This window comes from Chelonia mydas, chromosome 3, assembly GCF_015237465.2.
Source record: "Chelonia mydas isolate rCheMyd1 chromosome 3, rCheMyd1.pri.v2, whole genome shotgun sequence".
Taxonomy (NCBI): domain Eukaryota; kingdom Metazoa; phylum Chordata; order Testudines; family Cheloniidae; genus Chelonia; species Chelonia mydas.
In genome coordinates, this window is record NC_057851.1 from 27005919 (window position 1) to 27026681 (window position 20763).

At 42.3% G+C, this 20763-nt stretch overlaps 1 long non-coding RNA gene across 1 annotated transcript in view; it reads left to right on the top strand.

The window, feature by feature from the left end:
• Positions 1–6596: 6596 nt before the first annotated feature.
• The window catches only part of LOC122464922, a 40470-nt gene continuing 26303 nt past the window's right edge, over positions 6597–20763 (top strand). The window contains exon 1 of the long non-coding RNA XR_006289362.1: positions 6597–7128. This is a non-coding gene — a long non-coding RNA (uncharacterized LOC122464922). The remainder of the gene's footprint in view (positions 7129–20763) is intronic.

Consider the following 20763-nt stretch of genomic DNA (forward strand, 5'->3'; position numbering starts at 1 on the left):
TTCAAAGCCCCTCCCAACTCTCTCTGAGACTCATTCTATAATTCTAAAGAAGCAAGAAAGAATGTAAGCACAATTAAAACAAAGAAACAAACAAATAATACCAAACCTTTGCAAGTTGCCTTTAATTCCAAGTATGAGAACTGATTAGTGTTGGATTATTTTTCTTCACATGGGCTGTTATAGGCTTACTTCTGTTAATGTCAGTAAAACACATTAAGAGGTTAATAGACTAAAGTGGATCAGACTTCCACTGGTCTGGCTTCATTATTATGGAAACTGGTCTGGTAGGAAATGACACTGGAGAGACAATATGTGATATCCTAGAACAATATTTCAGGCAATGTAATGCACACTACATATAGGCCCAGTTCTGCTCCTGTCATAGTAGATGGCAACATTTCCTTTGATTTCAATAGGGGCAGGACCTAGCCAGCTTTTAAAACCAGATAAACTCAGGTTTTGCAGGTGTGAAGCTGAGTTACTATAACAAACCTGAATAAAGAGTTTTTTAGGCTTTTCTGAAAACTGCCTCCATGAAAACAGAGGCCCTCTTTGAAAACTCAGGCCTTGTCTACACTGGGGAATTGCCTGCCATCTTTACAGGTATGTCTATTCTGCAATCAAAAGTGTGAGTGCAGCATATGTAGACATACTGAAACTAGCTTTGATCTCGCTAGCTCAGATAACAACAACAGTGAAGGTACAGCAGCATAGGCTGGCCACTCAAGTGTATACCCAGGGTCCCGGGCTTGTACAACCCCACTACCCCCTGTGCTGCCACAGCTTTGCTGCTATTGATATTTGAGCTAGCTAGATCAAGCTAGCTTGGGTATGTCTATGTATGTTGCAGTCACACCTCTTACTGAAGTGTAGTCATGCCCAAAGTGTACCAGTGCTATCCCCTGGAATAGACTGGCAAAGCCACTATATGTGATGGTGGAGGTTTCCCCTGTTTGAAACAGAGTAAGTTGCCTCGTTGCAAATCAGTCTAGTCTGTCTATGCTAGGGACTGCATTGGTAAACGGCACTGGGGGCTGGTTATCGCTGGCTGTAATTTGGACAAATTCCCACCGTAAACAAGGCCTAAACCTCCGTTTGTGTGACTGGCCTAGATGACTTGTAATATTTATTGCTAGCAGAAAATAAAGTAGGCCTTGGAAGCTGGCGGAACTCTGTGTACCTAATTCACCTGCTACAGCTTATAGGCTGAATCTTTTCAATAAGACCCTGGCCCTAACTGCAGTCATCTGAGTGGATTCTCAAAACAATGTGTCTCTTGCCACCTCCACACCCAACTCTACTTTAGTTAGGAGCTAAATAATGCACAGCTGTATGTGTTTACCTGCTACCTAAGGCCTTCTTCAGTCAGAATTGGTTATAGGAAAAAATCTAGTAATGGACATGATTTTATTAAACTCTGTTTGGGCTCCTTCCAAAAGAAAGATCTTTAAAGCGAAGCATTCCAAAAGCAGAAGCAGTCACTTGGCTGTTGACAAAGCTTGCCACTTTCATTGCTGCTTTTCATGCGTGTCTCTATGTATATGTCTACACTGCAATTAAAAACCTGTGCTAGCTGACCTGGGCTCGTGCAAAGGGGCTGCTTAATTGTGGGGTAGACCTCTGGGATCATGCTGGAGCCTGGGCTCCAGGAGGGTCCCAAGCCCAGGCTCCAGCCTGAGACCTCTTCTATACTGCAGTAAAACAGCCCCATCACCTGAGCCCTGCAAGACCGAGTCAACTGGCATAGGCCAGTCAAGGGTGTCTAATTACAGCGTAGACATACTCTGGTAGCTCCAGCTACTTCTCCTGCATGGATGGATTGATGGGGTACTTCTCTGTCCTGGGGTAGGGTTTACTGGGGATGGGGACATTTAAGGCTCACTCAGTGTTATCTTTAATTGATGTGTGGCATTTAGAGAATAAGGTGGTAGTAAACCAGAAAGAGCCAGTGTAAGAGGCTGGCCTGTCCCTTTAAGGGCCAGGAGGCCTGGGGTCAGCCAGTCCTGTTCAATTAGCCCTGCCCTGGTACATCTGTATTGGCTGTTGAACTTATGAGGAAGAAAATGCTGCAGTTGGAGGTTGGATGGGGAGGAGGGCAGGCAGTTAGTTTCTGTGTGGGTCAAGAAGCCTGGCTCAAGCTAGGGCCTGGTGGAGGCACTTAGTAGGAGGGTAGACCTGGCCTAGATTGTTGAGGTGATTGCTGCCCGTAGTTCGGCAGCAAGCCTGGCTGCTGTTGCTAGGGCCTGCCCGAAAGGAATGGGGGGCAAAGATTCTTTTGTTCTGGTCCTGGTTTTAGACTTGAAAACATAAAGGTGACCTGACCAGAGAGCCAAGTCATTGCCGCAGACCATGGGAGCCTGGAGGAAGAGACTGAGGCAGAGGGACTGCCATGTCAGGCTTCACAATAAGGGGCGCTGTGGGATTGTGAGTCTTGACTAGAGAGAGAGAGACAGAACAATGTAAATTATCTTGCTTTCTTCTATTGTTCTGAATCCCTGGTATTTCACTTTTTCACATCAGTGTTAATTATGGGACATGGTACCAAATGCATCATTATTGGTATGGGCTGTGTGTAGGCTGTATATGCAAATATATCTTTGCAAGGTATGTGAGAACATACCATTCCTTCTACATAGATAGGTGCAAATGTAGGCAGATTATGCATGTGTACCACACAGGGAATGCTGATGGTGTGATTCTCATCCATAACAATTAACCTCTCTCTATCCTGATCTTAAATGGATGTGCCATTTTTAAATCAGCGTAAAGCTTGGTAGACTAAAAAAATAACTGCATACTGCCACCCCGCTGGAATTTTAGCATGAAAGACTACTGTAAATATGCCTAAATGGCCTGGATGAGTTTTGCAGAATGCCTACACATGGTTTGAAGCTTTTACATATAAAATGATTGGGGGTGTATAATACAGAGAATGAATAATCCCTCATTCACTGATGACACATAATGGTAGGAAGGGATAGATTGCACTATAGGTTAAACAAGTACATTCCATTTGGAAAAAACCCAGCAATTAGAAAGCACTTTCCTTCACATTATTGAAAATGTGTGTCTGCCTGCCTTTTAATTACAGCCCATGGAGACACTATACTGAATCACCCAATGTTTGTATGTTCTAGCATGCTTATTATCTTCATCTTCCTCCATGGAGCCTATATCTTTAATCTGAGAAGAAAGAACAAAAGACAAGAGTTGTGGTCTGTGGCTGGTTCACTACATTTTACAGGCAAGCTGTGTATTATAGATCTTCAACGCATTAGCCTCAGCAAATATATTGCATGTCAAAACACACACAAAAGTCCCACAATCAGACTTTTCTTCTTAACTCTAAACGTCTATAAGTCACGCACTTGGAAGTCCTAATGAACTTTAATTCTGTCCCCTTGTGTTTATGCATGAAACTAGGGTCTCTATCACTCTATATTTCTTTTCTAACAGAATGCAAAATGAAATGCATATTTACCCAACGTATTCTATTGTGAAATACAAATATCAGCAGATTCTACTCTTGTTTACACTGATCTAAATCCAAAAGAATATTGCTGATGCTAGGTGTGCTGAGAATGATGACAGCTATGGTGCTACTCTAGGTTTGCATCCATGACAGCAGAATCTGTCATATTGGCATCTAAACTGCAATGAGTGGTGCTCTTCGTAAGGAAAAATATGTGCACTATTCACACTAAATTCATACTTCTGTGTTCTAAATCCAGGCTGTCCCAGTTCAAGACTGTCAGGACCAGAGTCATAACAAGCAAAAGGCACATTTCAGATTGATTTCAGATTTCAACCTAGGCTGTCACTAACAAAAGGCATTTTTAACTGATGTGGTCCCTAAATTCAGAGGGTCTCAATCTTGAAATAAAAACAAACCAAAAATAATAGGGTACCATGTTTTTCCTCCATTCCCCAAAAATAATCAAGTTAGTCCTAAGAGCTGGCTATGAATTTCTTCCTAGATCATCCTCCTTGGATCCCCTATCTAACCCAACATAGACTTCTGCTGTAGGGCTTTGTTTATAGCAGAAACCTCATACTGCTTCCAAATCAGCTGAGTGGGAATTGTTACACCTGTGACTATATTATCTAAACCGGTTAGGCTAGCCACATTCTCATGGCAGCTAGTGGAGTCATTCTTTTTGCCTCTGCCATACTACACTTTTGAATCATTCTGCTTGTGTTGCCCTTCTCCCTTCCTGCTTCTGTGCGTTCTCTTTCTAATCTGTACATTCTTTGGGGCAGGTGTCTTATCTTTATACCTGTCTATATAGTGCCCAGCACACTGCTGGCCCATACAAATAAATACTATCTTCCTCTAAATGTGATCAGGAGAGAACCCCCATTTTTCTCCTCTGATGGAATGAGGATAGGAGAATCATCTTAGAGTTGTGACAGTATGTACAACTTAAAAAAAAACTTTCCAGGGATTTTCACAAACGCTTAGACTATTTAGAACGTTTGCAGTATATTAGGAACTGGAACATGTGTTGTTATGAAACTGGGTTAGGGAATACAAAAATAATTTCTCATTTCTGCAATACATCCACTTGTCTGAATGCCCGATTAATCCAGGATTAAATAATTCTAAGCTTGTTGTTTCTAGTTCAGAAACCTTCTTTATTCAGCAATGAATGGATGATCAGCCCTCCAAGTTCTCTTTCTGTTCAAGGTCCATTCTCATTCTCTCCAAGGTCCTACATCGCTGTCTCAATTTCCTGAATACATACTTTTCATGGTCACCATCTGAAATCTGATTGAAAGGACATAAATGAGCCAGACCCAGCGTTACTAACACTGCAAAACAGGTAGAAAGAGATGAAGCTACCATATACAAGTGTGCTTAGGCCCAGAGCCTCAAAAGGATTTAAGTGCCTAAACCTTTGATTTAGGAACTTAAGTTCCAATTTTAGGCACCACTATATCCACAAAACCACCGTTCAGCTGCCGATGAACTTATAGGCACCTAAACTCAATCAGCACTTAAATTTTCAGGGTAAAAGTTCCCTAGGCACCAGAGGTTCTGCCTCTGGTCAGATAGCTCACTTCTCACTCTAGGCATCTGAGCAGCTAGCTCACTTCTAAATCCCAGAAAAAATCCACAAAAGAAGATAGGTGGGAGAAGCTAGGTGGAGGAGCACCTGTCTTGCCACAGGCCTGAGCTGATAAGCATGTTCAGAGCATGATGATGGGATGAGGCTTCATTCAAAACGTGGCCAGTGGCGGTGGTGCCCACCTTAAACTTTTTAGCCCAGTGGCTAGAGCACTCACCTGGGATTTGGAAGATCTGAGTTCAATTCCTCCTCTATCTGACGGGGAGAAAGGAGGTGAACTCTCCCACCCCACCCAGGAGAGTGATTTAACCACCAAGCTTTGGCATGTCCTGGTGTGGGGCTCCCTCAGTCTCTCCTGTTGAAGATGTTCCACTCTGGATTAATTAATTAGTCATTAGGCCAGAGAGAGAGAGAGACTGACTCTACAATGTGGTAGTTGAGGCTCCCTCATGGGAGGTGGGAGATCCATGGTCCAGTCCCTTTGTTCCAATGACTCTCTGATTAGTTATACACCATGGAATAGCTTCAACAGGAGAGACTGAAGGAGCCCTTCATTGGACTATTCCATAGTCCAGTGGTTAGAGCACTCCTGAAAAGTGGGAGACACCTGTGCAAATCTTTTCTCCCCCACCCCAGTCTGGCGGCGGAGGGAATTGAACCTGGGTCTACCAAATCCCCTGTGAATGGTCTAACCATGGGGGCTAATGTTATAAGGTGGGCAGCTCCTCCCCTGGCCATTTTGTGTGGACTGAGGCAGGTGCTTAATTCATTCACACAAGAAATGACTTAAACACCAAAGCCACCTTATTCCAGGAGAGGATTTCTCATTTGTGGATTGCAGGCAGAAATAGATGCCTTCCTACAGCCCATACTTAGGCTTTGAACTCTGTGAGAGGGGTGGGGCTCAGAGCACACTCTCCCATTGGCATCCTCCATTGGGTAGTTTAGGCTTAGCTTGCTGGCTTTTGTGGATTGTGTTGTTAGGTGCTTAACTCTTCCCATTCATTGTATAGGTGGCCTAGGTGCTTGGGGTGCACCTATTGAATTTTGGGAAGGGGCGGGCTTGCGCCTATATCAGATGGCCCCCTCCAGAAGCCTCAGGGGAAGAGCCACTACACTCAGGTTTCAACTGATCTCAGGGGACAACAAATGATTAACAGGGAAAGGAGTGAGGGTCAGAGGTACAAAATCAGGGCTTGAGAGGGGGATACTGAGTAGAAAACCCTGGACAACGCTCACTGCTCCTCAAAGGTGTCTAGGGAAGCCAGCGGACACCACCCAGAGATGTGAAATAAGGGAAAAATGAAAGTAGGCCCCGCAGTTGCAGAGCACCTTCTCCTCCTGTCTGTGGTACAGTATGCTCCCCACTCCTGCCCTAAGAGAACTGCATTAGGCCAGGTGGGCCCAATCAGCCAATTAAGCTGCAAATGGGGGAGATTTAGGCTGGGGGGGAGGCTGCTAATTAGAAGGAAGCTCACCTGTGGGGGAACAGGCAGGGCTTCCTATGAAGTAAGGAGGTCAGTACCAGCCTAGGAAGCTTGTAGCCTCTCTCTTCCTGAGGTAAAGGAGAAGAAAGGGGGGAGTGATAAGAATCCTTAAGAAAGAGTTTAGCTAGGAGGCCTGAGAGAGGGGTCTAACTAGGAATTCTATGGATAAAGCTTAAAGAAACAAGGTGGGAAGTAGTTCATGAAGAGAGCAGTAGGGTGGGTGAAGTCCAGGTCTTAACTGCTTGCTCTAGAGCCCTGGACTGGAACCCAGAGTAAGGTTAGGCCTGGATTTCCTTACCATCCACTGCAGAATAGTATTGGTAGGGGCAGTGAATGGGAAGACTGCCTGAGTCACTGTGGGAATGACACAGTCAGAGCAGCGGGCATGAGGACTGCAGGAGGAGAAGAGAGAAGACTCCCCTGGAAGGGGAAACTACACAGTGACCTGGGCTGAGTTACAAAGTGTCTATACTGCAACTCCATGAGCAGGAAGAGAGCTGCAACAATGGAAGAGAAGAAAGGAGGCATTGAATCAGATGGAGCTTATCTCCAGAAGGAGGCACCACGCAGCTGTGAGTACAGCACCTTGTGACTCTACCTAATTCAGGCTTTGTGGATTTCTAGTGACTTCTCTAGATGCCTAAAAGTTCGGCATTGTGATGCTGAGTATCACAAGACCTAAGTCCCTTTGAAAATCTGGGCCTCAGTCACTTAAGTCCTAATTCAGCAAAGCACATGTTTAAATTCAGTGATCTCAAAGGGGCTTGAGAATATGTTAACATGCTGAACCGTTTTGCTGAATTGGGGCCAGAGATGCCAGTGAGTACAAACAAATCGCAGAAGCAGATTTCTTTGTGAAAATCTTAGATTCCACTTGTGGGAGCTGGGACTGGCCCTCTTGGGAAAACAGAGCAGGTGTTATTTGGGCAAATCTGATTATAAATGACTTCAGAAGTGGGTCTGTTATGCAGATGAAATTTCTATGAAAGAAACCAATGCACACTAATGTATAATTGCTGGCAAAGTTTTAATTTCTGCAATTGAACAGGCTATCTAGAGGATTTAAAAAAAACTACTTGAAACAATCCCCCAGCCAAGAACTTTATTTCATTGATCTACTTCTAAACAAAATTCTAGAATGATTTTGATTTTTCTTAAGAAAAAACTTACAGATTCTGAAAGTTGAAGGTCTTGGGACTTAAGTCTAGTCTCTATGGCTTTTTATACTGTGCTTATCATGGTAGTATCTGAGTGCCTTCCAGTAATGCATTAAGCAATGGACGACACATGTGTCACATGCTGTTCTCTCATTCTTCACCTGGGGGAGAAGCATATGCAGTGGACTGTCTTGTTTTGGTAGGGTTTGGAACTTTATTTTTGTAATGTGGCCGGTATTCTGTTTCTATGATTTTTAATTTCCATGTTGCTCTGTGTCTATGTGAGAGAAGGCAGGTGAAAGAAATGCACCTTGCACTGGAGTGGAAGGTGTTGAGGTTTGTGATGGTCTGCACAATAGGTATATGTATGCAATCCCCTTTCTAGTACTGCTGTCCTCTCTCTCGTTTTTGGAAGTGACCCAGTACGCCATTCATGTGTACTTTTTTGAGAATTAAAACAGCATGACCGTGCTTGTCGACTCTCCAACTCCCGAGCAACCATTGTGACACAAATTACGTTCCTTCTTGGTGCCACATTCCTTGTGACTTTTGCATGCTGTGTTGCACCAGTTTCAAGTAATGTAAAGACATTCCTCTTATGGGAATTAGTGGCAGTTAGAAGCATTACTTCTCTTGACTCATGACAATGAGAAGTACAGTAAGCCTCATGATTGTGGATAGAGAGGAGAAACTAGTAAGCCACATCACATGAATTAACCCGTTTGGTATACATTGGATTGTTTTTATTGCCTCTTCACAAGAGATAATCCTCAGTTTGACATTATGCGATCTTGACCTTTAAGTTTACATACTAACGAGAACAGTTGCATAACTGGCAACAGCTAAGCCAAACAGAGGAGGAAAAAATGAAGGGATGGAATCCAAGCTGAGAAAGTAAAAATAGAGAACTAAAAGCTTCTGTAAAAAGACTTATTGCATAATCAGTTCCATTACAATATTAAAAACAAATACTTTCATAAAGGACCTTCCAACTCTAATGCGTTTACGTACTGCTTCTATCCTAGCAGGATAAGTGGTAACTTCATGTCGTAGAAATATGCTAAATGGTCCATGAAAAGGTATTCATAGGGAAAAACTTACCACCATGTTGGCAAAAGAGGGGTGAGCCTCTTAATAGTGACCACACTAGTCACTTTTAAAGTGGTGGTGGTAGTTTAGCTGAGTTTAGTAACAGCATGGTCTGTCCCCTGTAAGGATAGTGGGTTCTGGTGCAATCAAACCCTATTCCAAGGCATGGCTCTTTCCAAGAACAAGTAGGTCTGAGAAGGATCACAGACCAAGCTGGGAATGAGGACTAGGTGCCTGAATAATGTGACTACTAGCTGAAGATTATAAAGGAGCATTCTTAGCTCAGTCAGGGGGAATCTCAAGTTGGGCATGACATGGAAGGAGACTCTTTTTTGTGGCTGATCTAGGATGATGGCAGGCTGGGGAAGCTTGCTGAGATACAAGCACAACCTCAAGAAGGAGGGCCAGGGAAACCCTGAACCAAGGGCAGAAGGAGTCTGAGTCCATGGATTAGGAATAGGAAGAGACCTGGGTGAGGCCTTCCCAGAGAGGCACGGGGCCAGTGTGGGACTGGCAGAGCTCCCCTGTTCTGGGGGGAAGGGGGGAACGGTTGAGCTAAGAAACGGCTGGAGCCTGAAACCAGGGTAAAATGGAAGCACTGAGGAATGAATGGTTTGAACCTAGAAGGGTCAAAGGCACTCCATGTTTTGTTTTGTAAAACCTTAATAAATTAGCCCCAAGATGGAGAGTGTTCAAGCTCCTTACATAACACATTGGGTGGGTGGGTCATTAATTCTGAGTATCTGTTTCAGTGGTACAAGGGAAATCACCAAACCTTTTGTTAGACTGTCCCTCAGTTGTATCTTTGGCAGCTGATTGGTGAATCGAGCTGGGAGCTGAAGTGGGATGACTGCAGTGGTATACCATGGTGTGGCATGCTCCAGGACCACCGCCTGTAATGCCATCAAAGCAGCTGGCTATGCAATACTGTGTAGCTGATGGCTTCTCTCAGAGTACAATGAGTTTTTGCTGCCACCAATTAATCCTTAGCTTTTTTCCTAAAGTATTTTACATTCTTCTGGGCTTAAAGATGTTGTAAGAGCAGGACAGTGTCTAGAATCCTGCACAGGCATCCTGAACTCGTTGGGTGAGCCAACGTGAGTTCAGGGGCCAGAACCTTGCATAGAGATAGTGTGTGAAATCCTGACCCCAATTCCAATGGAACCAGGATTTCCTCCAGAGTGATTATTACAGGCTCATATTGGAGCTAACACAGTTCACCTAATTACTGAGATATAACGGGTGGCTGGAGTGTCTCTGGTCAGAGACAACTAGAAGAAGAAACAGAGAAGATTCTCCAGGGACCCTCTAGGAACAGCCAAGCTTAGGGAGAAAGTTCAGGCTCTTGTTCTGTTGTTTGACTGATCTTGAAAGCCAAACCACAGGAAGGAGGCAAATTTGAATGAATGCAGGACATGCAGACTTGTTCACAGTCGTCTCCCTTTTTGGAATAGTAAGTACCTTTACTGTTCTTCAGAAACAGTCCTGTTAGACTCCTAGCTTTTCTCCAGAATGATACTATTACTAGGCTACATACTAGTATAGAAAAAAGTCTACATAGAAGTAGGCTTGAAAAACAAAATGTGATAGTAAAGGTATTAAAAGGAAAAAACATAGAAGTAGAACTCGGCTACTGAGAGAAGTTGCATTTTAATACCATCCACCAGTGCCAGATTAAGGCATAAACTAACTAAGCTGAAGTTTAGGGCCATGCTATGTGAGGGGCCCCTAAAAAAGAAAAAACTGACTCCATTTCAAATTTTATCAAAATCAGTTGATAAATAAAGAAGATTCTCTCTAAATATAGACACTTTTGTTCAGATATGACAAATCTACACATCTGGCTACACAAACCCTTACCCTTTGTTAATTGTTCATTATTGACAGGCTGGAGGCCAGGACTGAGGAAAAAACGATAAGTGTACTTGTAAAATTAGTATTTTTACGAGTAAGTCTGCTAAGACAGCGTTTTGTTGGCCAGCTGCTACCAGTAAAATTCTGACCATGCCTTCATAATTTATTTAAATAAATAATCTCACTGCCGATAAAATTGGGGGAAAATGTGAGGTCGGAGACGGCATTGTCGTGAAGCAATCCTGCCAAGCGCATACTCATATGGGACTCGTAGGAGTGATGTCATATATAGCATTCCCCCTTGGCTAGTAATAGCTGGAAGACCACTATCTTTTGTTTACTGTCCAGCACGCTCAGTTGTATAGTGCCTTTCACTCCTGTTTTTCTTTTCTTAAGTGTTAGTGTGTTCTTTTGATCTGTACATACGTACAGTTTTATATTTTAGTGTGCACGCTGCTTTCTGCTTCATGCGCTATCCAGGCTTCAAATGATTGAGTTTGCAGGTGATCATTTTATGGACTTGGGTCGAGTGGATCTTGTAGGATAAATTTGTGTTGGCTTCCCTCCATCAGTTTCAGGAACCTTCACGGTAAATATCAGAGTGCTGATGAAAGGATAAATAGAGGGTTTTGAGAGAAATGAACGAAGATATACATATATATCAAAATATTCTGAGTACTTGGTGAGCAAGTTATTTCAGATTATGTGCATATATGATTTATAGGCTATTAAAACCTATAATATTCATTATACTTGAATATAGTCAAGTTTTTCTCACTTTCTCAATGCCTATCTAGAGATTACCAGTCTTTTTTCTGGTAAATAATTTTTCTCTTTCACGCATATAGCTTGTTGTCACTCTGTGTCCGAAGTGTTTACTTGAGATTAATTAGTGGTCCTGTGGGAGACAGAGGATAGAGAAGTGAACACAGAGTGATGTCAGCTTTTCTTGCAGTATTTTATAGGCAATCTCCTCTAAGCAGTCTGTGCATCAAAAGTGACAAATTCCAAAGCTTATCATTTGAGAATATCATCAATGACTTTGCTCTCCACAAATCACAAAAGAAAATGTGTTAAATTTCAGTGTTAAAATTAATGTGATGTACAAACAGACGTATTTCAGGTTGTGCTGCTTCCATTAAGTAAGCTGGTCTGTGTAACTGTTTTTGTGTTGCTGTAGATACAAAGGTTTCATATCTACTAATCAAGAAATCATAATTGAAAATGTTAGTTTGAAACTATTTAATGCAAACAGGTGCATTGCAAGACGTGTTTTAGTTAGATTATTCTATTTTTTACAACTTTGCCTTTGTATATATGCAAATATAAAGCTTTCATGTTTATATATTCAATGTCCTTTCTGTGAAAATAAAAAAAAAAAATTATGGTATGGGGCCTCTTCCACTTGACATGGTTTGGGGCCTCAGAATGTCATAATCTGGCTCTGCCACCAGCATTTTATTTTGGTTGCATATATCATTGCTCCGTAGTCTTCATTGAATGTCTTCACTTGCAATTTCCTTTGCTATCCGTTGATTTTTTTTTATCCATTGTTTCTTCAACATTCATATTTGTCTCCTTAATTCTCAATGTTATGTCCCCGAGCTGGCCTCATCAACTTGTCCTCTCTCTGCTGAGCAATACCAGATGTTGGGACCTTACAGGTTGAGTTCTGTTGGAGAAAAAATCCTTGGTGTTGGGCATAAACCAGTCTTTGATCAGAAGGGTCCCAAAGGGCATGCAGACAATCCCTTTTTCAGGGATCTTAGCCCAAACAATAATGCCCAGTTCCTAGGGAGCAACTCTGCCTCAAGAATTGATTCTAGGTAATGGGATTTAGGCAGAGAGCAAACTTCCTCACTGCTGCTTCCAAAGAAACTGCAACAGAAAACCAACACCACAGCATATCTTCAAAGTCTAAAACTTGCTTGCATGCTAAGACAGACAGCTTGTAAGGCTATGTGTAACAGTGCCATCTGGTGACTCCTGCCATAAGAAGCTCTTATCTCCATCCCTTTTCTCCCATCCCTGTCATAGCCATATCTTAGCTCCTTTACCCTTTTCCTCCTCACAGCCGACGTCTTCCAATATCCTCCCCAGTCTCCCTCTCTTCTCCAGTTCATTCTGTAGTGCCCATTCCCCCTGAAACTCGTTAGAGTTTATGATCTCTCCAACTCTTGTACTCACTGAAATCTTTGTTGCAGATGTACTCTCATCTCTGGTTCTCCCATACCATCCAATTTGTGGGCCAGCAGTGGTGTTAGGCTCTTCTTTCCTTCTGATTGCATCCACTCCCTGCTTCTTCTCCCTTCCATCCATTCTTCTCCTTTGGACTCTACTTCAGTATGAACTAATCGCCCCTTTCCCTCCATATTGATATCTATTTACCCAATCTGTTCCTTGCTTTTCAAAATCCCGACTGATTTCTGCCCCTTCCTCTGGCAAGAGTTCCCACTGATTTTTTTTTTATGACCAACTCTTGGGCCTCTATTCCTTTTTGCAGTGTTCAACACATTCTACATTCAGCAATTTCAGGAAGAATGGGGTTGGGGGGAGCGCGGGAATTGGATCCTGGAATGCAGTGACCCTGAAAGGGCTATTGTGGTAATAGCAGATAATCAGTTGAAGATGAGCATCTATTGTGATGCTGTAGTTAGAGGTGAATGTGACCCTTGGATGTATAAATAGGGGAATATACAAGTAAAAGTAAGGAAGTGGTATCACATCTGCATAATTGTGAAACCATTATTGGAATATCCTGTTCAGTTTGTATTCTGGATGGTCTGCTTTTTAACTGGTTTGTTCCCAACCTGGTACTGAGACAAAAATCAGACAGGGGATGCCATTTTGAAGAGCAGCATACTCTTCAAAATGGCATCCCCCATGCAGGCAAAGTCAAGCAGGTGTGAACATGCACAGTGTCATTCCTGGAAGTGCCACACTCTCTAGTGTTATGGGAGTGTGATGTCCCAGATCTTGAACCCAGGCCTGGGAGTCCCCAGGTAGTTGCCACAACCTGGGCTCTACCCAGTATCTACTGAACCCAGGTGCGCTGAGAAGCTACTAGGACTACAGCCCCAGCCAAAGCACTACCCATGGGAGCTCTGATTGGAGGATCACTCAGCTCCACTGATTAAGCCAGAAAGAGGAACAGGAAGTTTGTCTGAGCAACAAGGTAGTTTCCTGTTGTGACTGCATTGGCCCTTGCTTGTGCCTACCTCCTGCACCAAACCCTGTTCCTGATTCCTGCTCTTCTCCTGGGTTACCCCGTCTTCACTCCTCTTCCCACCAGGCTCCTGCTCCGTGCTTGATCCTTGCCTCTCCTCCTGTCCACCACCAATCCTGGCTCCAACCCCAGCTTCTGACTCTGGCTTGACCCTTGGTTCTGGCATTTGGCATCTCACCTCAGTGTTGATCTTCAGCTTCGATTCCAGGTCCTGAGTCTGGCTTGATCTCTGACTCTGGTACCTTGCAGTTGATTCTGGTGCTGACCCTTGACTCTTTATTCCCCAACCTGGATGCCTGCTTTGCCTACTAGGTCTGATTCCTGCTCTAATTACTAGGCCAGATGGTCTACATCCTGGTCCATAACAGCAAGTTGTGGTGGATTCTCAATTACTCTAAGACTTCAGGTTAAGATTGGATGTCTCTCTAAAATATATTCTACAGCTCAAACTGAGATTGTATGCTTGATGCAGAAATTACTGTCTGAGGCTTGTTGGCCTGTGCTATGGAGGAGATCAGACTAGATGAGAAGTCATGGAAGACAGGAGAGATTCCGGAAGACTGGAAAAGGGGCAAATATAGTGCCCATCTATAAAAAGGGAAATAAGGACAACCCAGGGAATTAGACTAGTCAGCTGAACCTCTGTACCCAGAATCTCTATAAGATAATATAACAGTCAGCTTGGATTTGTCAAAAACAAATCATGTCAAACCAACCTGATAGCTTTCTTTGACAGGGTAACAAGCCTTGTGGATGAGGGGGAAGTAGTAGATGTGGTATATCTTGACTTCAGTAAGGCTTTTGATACTGTCTCACATGACCTACTCATAAACAAACTAGGGAAATCCAACCTAGATGGAGCTACTATAAGGTGGGTGCAAAACTGGTTGGACAACTATTCCCAGAGAGTAGTTATCAGTGGTTCAGAGTCATGCTGGAAGGGCATAATGAGTGGGGGGTCCTGCAGGGATTAGTTTTGGGTTGGGTTTTGTCCAATATCTTCACCAATGATTTAGGTAATGGCATACAGAATACACTTAGTTTGTAGACAATACCTAGCTGGGAGGGGTGACAGGTGTTTTGGAGGATAGGATTATAATTCAAAATGATCTGGAGAAATTGTCTGAAGTAAATAGTAAATAAATAATAAAGTAAATATGAAATTCAATAAGGAAAAATTCAAAGAACTCCATTTAGGAAGGAACAGTCAGCTGCACACATAGAAAATGGGAGTACTGCCTAGGAAGGAGTACTGCGGAAAGAGATTTCGAGGTCATAGGGACCACAAGCTAAATGAGTCAACAGTTGCGCCAAAAAAAAGTGTCTCACTTCCAAGACGCCTAATACATCCCAAAATAAGACATGAGAAGAAGTAATTCCACTCTACTCTGATTAGGCCTCAACTGTGTCCAGTTCTGAACACCACATTTCAGGAAGGACGTGGATAAATTGGAGAGAGTCCAGAGAAAAGTGACAAAAATGATTAAAGGTCTAGAAAACATGACCTCTGAGGGAAGATTGAAAAAACTGGGTTTGCTTAGTCTGGAAAAGAGAAGACCAAGAGGGGACATGACCGTTTTCAAGTATGTAAAAGGTTGTTACAAGGAGGAGGAAGAAAAATTGTTCTCCTTAACCGCTAAGGATAGGACAAACTGCAATTTAAGCACATTAGGATAAACTTCCTAACTGTCGGGGTGGTTAAGCACTGGAATAAATTGCCTAGGAAGGTTGTGGAATGTCCATCATTGGAGATTTTTAAGAGCAGATTAGACAAACACCTGTCAGGAATGGTCTAATTAGTCCTGCCATGAGTGCAGGGGACTGGACTAGATGACCTCTTGGTCCCTTCCAGTTCTATGATTCTATGATCATTGATTTTTAAGGCTAGAGTGCTCCATTATGAACACCTCAGATCACGCCTGACGCCTTGATGCTCTGTACTCATCTGTCTTCCTACCTCTGACTACTTTTTTTTTCTTCAGACATCTCCCATCTTCCTCTCTGTTTCACAAACCTGTGGAATTAACCTCTTCCACTTTTATACCTTGTCTCTGAGCAATTTAAGCTGTTCGCATAGCTTCAGCTACCATCTCTATGCTGACACCTGAGAGCACATGCTTGGAGAGGTAGATATCTCCCTCTCTCCTCCCCCACTCCCCAATATCTGACTATCTGTCCAACATGACATCCTGGATGGGCCCCCACTGGTAGCTCCACCTTGAGTACAGAACCTCGCTTTTTTTTAACTTTCTGGTTCAGATCCTCAGCTGATGTAAATTTTCATAGCTTTGAAGTCAGAGGAGCTATGGCAGTTTATACCAGCTGAATGAAGATTTCCCCTTCCATTGCTACCATTCTCCACTGCAGCTGACGATACTACCATCCTTCCATCACTCAAGCTCTCAACCTCGGTCTTATTTCTGTCCCCAAGAATGAATAAGAGTACAAAGGTCCAAAGGCAAAGGTGGGTTGGAGGGCCAACTGAATATGGGACTAAGAGGAATAAGGTGGAAAACACAAACTGGGGGTGAAAAGGAGATTAAAAACAAAGGGGAAAGAATAAAAAATGAAGAAAAATAAGAAAGCACATGTGGAAAGACAAACGGGTCAGAGATAAGTGGGAGTCACCAGAGAACTGCTGAAAAAGGTTTTAGATTCTCATTCTCAAAACTTCCATCTCTCAAACTATGGGTTTGAGAGAACCATTTTTCCTCAAATATTTCAGCTGATCATCACGCTGGGGATAAAATCAGTCACCAGTCTTGTGCATAAACCGCCCACCCCCTCCCCCAGCTGTTTCCCAGGCTTAGTGTAGCATTCTGAGTATGCATTTTCTATTAATGAATCTCTACAAAAGAACCTGATTTCAAAAGCACCGCAGTTTCTGGTGAGCACAGAAGGCATGTGTTTGTGGGGTGGTTTTGTTTTTCAGTTAGATACTTCACAAAGCAGAGGGAAGTCATTTTTGTGATTCATGGAAGTGACAGATAAAGCTGAGAGACTGGCCACCTAACTTTTCTTCAGCAAGATTAAATTGTACACTGATAGTTCGGAGCACAGGACACTAATTAATTCAGACTCCCTGATGCTGTTTAAGCAAGCATTCCTTGCTGAAATAGTTCCAAATCAGTACAATAATGGTTGCACAGAACCCATTGTGAAGTATGACCACCCACCCGCTTTGCAGAATGATAACAATTTGGTGTGCTTGGCTTTGCCTTGCAATCTGATTAAACTACTCTATGTATTGTAAGTGCTTCAAAAGCATAAAAGACAAGGAGATTACAAGTATCTAATGTTATACATTATTTGTATGCATACCAGAGTATAAATATGTGGGACATGTCCCTAGACTATTAATCAAATTCTTTATTAAGCTTTTGAAACAGTATGAATCTATGAATAACACATTCTTTCACAGCACACTGTTCACCTTATTTAAAAATATGGAGCTCTCTGATTAAACATCTACATTGAATTTTGGGGATAGTTTTCAGCAGAAATTTATTGAAGCATTTGAAAACAATCCTAATAAGCAGGGAGCTATTGAATCTGCCACTTCATGAATAGAGCTGGTGGTAGAGGCATCCACATAGTTGTAGTAGCTAGCTACAGCAATGATTTTCAATCAAGTGTTTCATATTTGCTTATAAAGTACCCTCTGCTGTCTTTGACCCAAGTACGAGCTCTAGTTAAAGCTGCTTTTGGAAAGATGAAAAATCTGTTAAATGTCCACAGAGGAGCCACAAAAATATGCATAGATAATTCTGTGTGTTCGGCTCCCATAAAACAACACTTGGATGACTAGCATTTGAAAGTATATTACAGAATATTGCAGTTCATACTAGATCAACTATTATATCAGTATCTTGTTCCATAGTCAGTATGAAGAACAACCAAAAGATCAAGTAAGGCTGAGTAAAAGTTCAGTAGAAGACGCAAAACCATCTAAGATCGATTACTCTAAGTCAACTAACAACGTTATTGGTATGAGTTCCATGTGCTTGACCCTACCAACCTTGTGACATGACTCTACAAGATGCATGCCAGCTCCGGCTGTGAAACATGGATGCCCTATATAACGGGCTTTGTTTCAAATCTTGGTTCCTACACCAGTCAGTGGAAAAACACTGATATCCCAAGATGGAGTCCAGTACCATGTGTCCTGGTCACATGTCCCTGTAGTGTCCTAGCAGCCATGACTCGGAGGCTGTCTGCAGCATCCTCAGGAAGGCCCCCAGGTGGAAGATAAGCTTCTTTGAAGGCCTGTTGTTTTCTCTAATGGCCCTTCCCCACCCAGCTTTTCAGAATGAAAGTATCTTGTCTAGTGGGTGTTCCCCAAGTGTAAACACATTGATACATACTCAATATTTTTAACTTCAAACACAAAAATGATACATGCATAGGATACTCATATTCAGTAAATCATAACCTTTCCAATGACACCTTACATGACTTATCTTGCATAAAATACATTACGATACCCTAATAATAAGAATATGGGGTCCAGTGTCACAAAGGGTCCTCTCCTTCAGAAAGCACTTAGCACCTGCCCTATGAAAAGATGTTCACTGTCAATTTGGGCATCCAAAATCACAAGTCACTTTTCAAAATTTAGGCCAATGTATATTAGACTGGATTGTCAGACATGCTCAGTGTTGACCTCACTGTGCTCCCATTGAAGTCAGTGGGGAAAATTCCATTTGACTTAAATGCGAGCAAAGCTAGGCTGACGCTGAGCTATTTTGAAAATCCCTACCTCCTACTTCTGCACTGCATTAGTTTAATATGGCCCCAGAAGGGGTCTAATTTAATATATCTCCCCACCCCCGCTCTCCCAAATGTTGAGGATTGTCTAAGGTTTTTTCTCTGTAGCTAAATTAGCAGCATTACAGTAATGAGGAAATGTCTCTCAATATCATTTCAATTTTTGTTTTCCCTTGGATTCACAACATGTAGCTCTGTAGGTATTGGGCACCTTGGAACACCCTTTCCTGCTTCTCAGTTAGGCTGAGGATATTTCCCTGCAGGTCAACTTCAGTGTCTTGCACAATCTGAATAATCAAGTGATCTGCAAGGTAAGAATGCTCCGTATTCCCAGGGTAGGCAATATTCTATAAATAGAAGAAAGGAGTAAGTGGAAGCATGATGGAGAATAATGTTTACAGAGTCCCACAGCAATGCATCTCTTTTCCAATCATAAATAATGAAAAATAGGCAGTTACCAGAGATACACATCAGCTTTCATTTGTAGGAGGTTGTCTTACAGGGGATATTTTTCCTTGTTGCTTCATTTACAGAAGAGGTCTAGTTTTTTTTTTCATTTTTTTTTTTCCCCCCATGTGGTTAAAATGTACAGTTCACACTTATCCTAATATCACAAAAAAAGCTTAGTTTGGAAGTCATAATGCCCTGTTATAACATGGGAAATAACTCTGTTTAAGTGGGAGACAATATTAAATAACCTTGCAGAAGGCAGAGAGTTATAACAGTCTTGCAACAAAGAGGAGAAACATACGATTCAGTTTCAAATGGAAAAGAAATGGGGGTTGGGGCTGTAAAAACCTAGTAGGGCTGTGTACAGCTTATGAATAGTCACTTACAGGTTACACTAATAACTAGACTGTACCACTAAGGCATAGGCACAGTTCGGGGGTATTGGGAAGCATGTTGTACTTATCAGAAATGCCCCGTACACAGGAGAAGTACATCCACTATTTTCAGTAGGATACAGAAAGCTTCACCTCAACATGACTGGCTGCTTCACTAGTCCTGGCTTCTCTAGATTCCTTCTGCCTTCATCTGAGTAGTCCTTATTCTCATGAATAGCACCATTGATACCACATAAGGACTAGCTTTGTAAGTTTCAGAGTAGCAGCCGTGTTAGTCTGTATTCGCAAAAAGGAAAGGAGTACTAGTGGCACCTTAGAGACTAACCAATTTATTTGAGCATAAGCTTTCGTGAGCTACAGCTCACTTCATCGGATGCTCAAATAAATTGGTTAGTCTCTAAGGTGCCACTAGTACTCCTCCTTTTCTTTTAGCTTTGTAAGTGTTTACTGATGAGCTCCATAGTTTACTCACTCAGTGACTTCTATCCAAAACGGAACTTTATAAAGTTCAGATCAGCAGAGTTTGGGGACTGAAACATAATTCAGATCTACCTTGCCTTCAGAGTATTCAAGTTCAAATAGCTATTATGTAATTAAAACAGAAAAGTCACAGCTTAGTGTAGACCGACTAGGTCCTTCTGACCATGGGACAAAAACACTCTGATTCTCTGTTGGTGTACCCTTTGTGAAATCATTTATGCCAGTACACAATGGGCGTATGCTACTACTAAATCAGAATGGCAGTGTTTTACACCCTGTATGCACTGGCATGAATGAAGATTGCACAAGGTTCTGGAGTCTGTAGAAGGTCTTCTCTGAGGACAATTGCTACTGGTACCATCCAACTAAATGCAACATAGTCTCTTATGAACTTTAGTGGATCTGTAAAGCAATATTAAGTTGTTATGGAAAGTGTTTCATGGAGAAATAGGATCTTTGTGTTGAAATTGCCTGAATAAAGAGGGTGGGGAATGGCTGAAAGATATATGTATCTTCATGAAAACTCCTGGTGTAAGATGTATTATCTAAAATTGTGATCCTTTAAGTCATTTTGATTCCCTGTTATTTCCCTGGGAACAGCTGGTTTTGCTGGAGCATTCAACTAAAATAGGTCTGAGAGAGCTTGTCATTTGTGACACTGATGGGTAAAATGGCTGTATTTTGTATTCCAGTTAATATGCTATGGTAGAAGGGATTAAATTCCCCAGGATGGTGAATTTATTGGACTCAGAGAGCCTAGTGAATCCAGTATGAAATCAATCCTAACCA